Source organism: Physeter macrocephalus, chromosome 7 (genome assembly GCF_002837175.3).
Source record: "Physeter macrocephalus isolate SW-GA chromosome 7, ASM283717v5, whole genome shotgun sequence".
Taxonomy (NCBI): Eukaryota; Metazoa; Chordata; class Mammalia; order Artiodactyla; family Physeteridae; genus Physeter; species Physeter macrocephalus.
In genome coordinates, this window is record NC_041220.1 from 72008775 (window position 1) to 72013066 (window position 4292).

The following is a 4292-nucleotide window of genomic DNA, read 5'->3' on the forward strand; positions in this document are numbered from 1 at the left end:
CCACATGCTAACACATATACATAGAGAATGGACTTGATGACATGGGGTGAGAGGGCAAAGTTGGGGTGAAGTGAGAGTAGCATCGACATATATACACTACCGAATGTAAACTAGTTGGCTGGTGGGAAGCAGAAGCATAGCAGAGGGAGATCAGCTTGGTGCTTTGTGACCACCTAGAGGGGTGGGATAGGGAGGATGGGAGGGAGGTTCTAGAGGGAGGGTATATGGGGACATGTGTATGCATATGGCTGATTTGCTTTGTTGTGCAACAGAAATTAACATGGTATTGTGAAGCAATTATACTCCAATAAAGATCTATTTAAAAAAAAAAGAAAAGAAAAAGAAATTCACTGGGTGCCTTCTGTATGAGAGACCAAGGGTAAAAAGGTGAATGAGACAGCCTTGTCTTTGCTTCTCAAAATATGGTCCACTGACTGGGAGTGTCAGTGTCTCCTGGAAACTTGTTAGAAATGCAGAATCTCAGACCCCACCCAGATCCACTGTATTAGTCAGAATTCTCCAGAGAAACAGAACTAATAGGAGATTGATAAATATATATAGACACACACACACACACATGCCCACAAAGAGACTTATTATAAGGAATTGGCTCACACAGTTATGGAGGCTGACAAGTCCCAAGATCTACAGAGTGAGTTGGCAAGCTGGAGACACAGGAGAGCCAATGGTGTAGGTCCAGTCCAAGGATGGCAGGCTTGAGACCCAGGAAGAGCTGATGTTTCAATCTGAGTCCAAAGGCAGGAAGATGCCAATGTCCAATTTCAAAGGCAATTAGGCAGGAGGAATTCTCTCTTACTTGGGGAAGAGTCAACCTTTTTGTTCTATTCTGGGCTTCAACGGATTGGATGAGGCCCATCCACATTGGGGAGGGCAATCTGCTTTACTCAGTCTACCAATTTAAATATTAATCTCATACAAAAACACCCTCACAGACACACCCAGAAATAGTGTTTGACCATATATCTGCGCACCCAGTCCAGGTGACACCTAAAATTAACCATCACACCTACTGAATCAGAATCTGCATTTTAAGAAGATTCCCCAGATGATTCATAGGCACACTGAAGTTTGAGAAGCACTAGTCTAGTCTATGCGCACAAGGATCTCACAGAAACATGAACAAATAACTACAATACGGCACAGCTCCAATTGCAATCCAGTCAGTCCAAGATAGAGTGGTGACTGCCATAGAAAGCAGTGAACAACCTCTTGAACAGATCAGGAAAGACCTCACAGAAACCTTCACAGAAGAGGGGCCCCTTGACTGGGCATTAAAGGTGAATAGGAGTTTCCCATGCATGGCCTCTGCAGTCAGACTGCCTGGATTTGAAGCAACAACTCTGCTACTTACTAGTTATGTGACCTGAGATGAGTAATTTAACCTCACTCTGCCTCAATTTCCCTATCTATAAAATAGGGAAAAAGATAATACCTACTCAAAAGGTCATTGTGGTAATTACATAAGCTAATATATGTGAAGTTAAAACAATGCCTAACACTTATTATGCACTATAAAACATAAACTATCATCATCATCATGTTTTTAGATCTTCTAATCCACAAGGTAGCAAGTGTCTGTAGTTCATTTTATTTAATATTAGATTTGCCTCTATGCCATTAACAATGGCATCACGCTTCATATATAAGCTTCCTGGATTCTCCTGACACTAAGGTGAAAGAACCAAATATAACTGCAAAGGTCCTTAGAAATCCTAGGCTAAACCACAACAAGGACCCTCAATAATCATAAGAGGGCTTCCCTGGTGGCACGGTGGTTGAGAATCTGCCTGCTAATGCAGGGGACACGGGTTCGAGCCCTGATCTGGGGGGATCCCACATGCTGCGGAGCAACTAGGCCCGTGAGCCACAACTACTGAGCCTGTGCGTCTGGAGCCTGTGCTCCGCAACAAGAGAGGCCGCGATAGTGAGAGGCCCACGCACCGCGATGAAGAGGGGCCCCCGCTCGCCGCAACTAGAGAAAGCCCTCACACAGAAACGAAGACCCAACACAGCAAAAATAAATAAATTAATTAATAAACTCCTACCCCCAACATCTTCTTTAAAAATAAGAAGAAGAAGAAGAAGAAGAAATGACATTTATGGTGTGCTTACTTCAAGCCAGAAACCACCATAAGCACTAAGCTGTACTAATTCATTTAATCCTCATAACAACCATTTGCGGTAGGCAGTGTTGTTATCCCTCCTTTGCAGATGAAGAGACAGAGACACAGAAAGGTTAAGCAATTTACCCAAGTTCACAGAGATAGTAAGCAACAGAGGCAGTATGTACACCCAGGCATGCTGGCTCCATAGCCTACACACTTAACCACTAGGTCACACTGTCTCTTCACAGGCTAAAATTTCAGGACAATTTAGGAAGATGATTTATAAATCTGGGAAGTGCCAATTTTTTAATCATACGTCTGTACATCTGACAAGCACAGAAGATGTAGACTACTCTTCTCTTTCCACTGTAAGTTCAAAATGACAAAGGATTTCAAAGACCCAATAAATATAGGGTAGCAAGATCAGAGGTCTACCCAAGGGAATCTATTTCCTATAATAGGGTAATGCTAGTAGGTATACCAAATAGACCTACAGAAGTACAAAATCTCAAACACAATAAAAATTGATTTCTTGTTCAGGTAAGAATAAAAGGTAGATGTTCCCAGCTGACAGGTGGCGCTGCTCCTTGCAGTTGTTCCATCCTGTGGCTCCACCGTGCCCAGGTGGAGTCATCTGCCTCCAGCCAGTAGAGCAGGAAAGAAGGAACACGGAGGAAGCATCCCCGCTTCTCAAACGTTAAGGCCAGGAAGTGACACACATCATCCCCATTCACATTCTATTAGTGAGAAATAGCTACATGGCCATGCTTAGGTGCAAAAAGGGCTGGGACATAAAAAGAAAAGAAATTGAGTTATTTGTAGTGAGGTGGCTGGACCTAGAGTCTGTCATACAGAGTGAATAAGTCAGAAAGAGAAAAACAAATACCATATGCTAACACATATATATGGAATCTAAAAAAAAAAAAAATGGTCGTGAAGAACCTAGGGGCAGGATGGAATAAAGACACAGACCTACTAGAGCATGGACTTGAGGATATGGGGAGGGGGAAGGGTAAGCTGGGACAAAGTGAGAGAGTGTCATGGACATATATACACTACCAAACGTAGGGTGGATAGCTAGTGGGAAGCAGCCGCATAGCACAGGGAGATCAGCTCGGTGCTTTGTGACCACCTAGAGGGATGGGATAGGGAGGGTGGGAGGGAGGGAGATGCAAGAGGGAGGAGATATGGGAACATATGTATATGTATAACTGATTCACTTTGTTATAAAGCAGAAACTAACACACCATTGTAAAGCAATTATACTCCAATAAAGATGTTAAAAAAAAAAAGGGCTGGGAAATTTCACCTCAGCTGGATAGCTACTTAGCAGGGACAACTACATACTATAGAAAGAGAAGCATGAATTTGGGGGTACAGGTAGCCCCCTCTGCCACGTTCTTTCCATGGGGATCAGGTGGACTCTCCATCACTCAGGGATGCATGGTAGTCTGTGCCTGTGGGAGATGCTCCCTGGGGAATCTGATGGGAAAACAACAGACCCCGTTTCTACAGCACATCTTAGTCACTGATGATTAGGAGGACAATGCTGTTTGAAAGTACTAGATACATAGATAAAACCAGTCTCCTAAACCTGACTGTAAAGCCAAAATTGAGGCTCTTATAATCCTCACCCATCTCCTAGTATTAAAAAAAAAAAAATCTGTGCAGTCAATACTTTGTGCTTACTTAATACTTGCTGATTAAGATAGCTGATGAAAAATATTTCTGGCATCAGCACACAAATATTCTCAGTTATTTTAGATGAAGAAAATGATCTGAAAGGTTAAACTCCCAAGTAAGTGATTAATATGCAGTAAACTGGGACTTCCCTGGTGGTCCAGTGGTTAAGACTCTGCACTCCCAATGCAGGGGGCCCAGGTTCGAACCCTGGTCAGGGAACTAGATCCCGCACGCCGCAACTAAAAGACCCCACATGTTGCAACTAAAGATCCCACATGCCGCAATGAAGATCCCGCATGCCACACGAAGACCCGGCATAGCCAAATAAATAAATAAATATTTTATAAAAAATACAGTAAACTGAATGAATGGCGTGAATTTCAGTTCCTTAAAACCAGCACTTCTCTAAACTGAGTTCCCACTGACTCTCAGAATAGCAAAAAAAAGGGTCTGATGTATTCAGTGCCAGCGTACTTCCTTATA

General features: G+C 42.9%; 1 non-coding gene across 1 annotated transcript; it reads left to right on the forward strand.

The window, feature by feature from the left end:
• Positions 1 to 3955: 3955 nt before the first annotated feature.
• On the forward strand, positions 3956 to 4028 carry TRNAG-CCC (transfer RNA glycine (anticodon CCC)). The gene has a single exon. It is a non-coding gene; the product is annotated as a tRNA-Gly (tRNA).
• Positions 4029 to 4292: the final 264 nt, after the last annotated feature.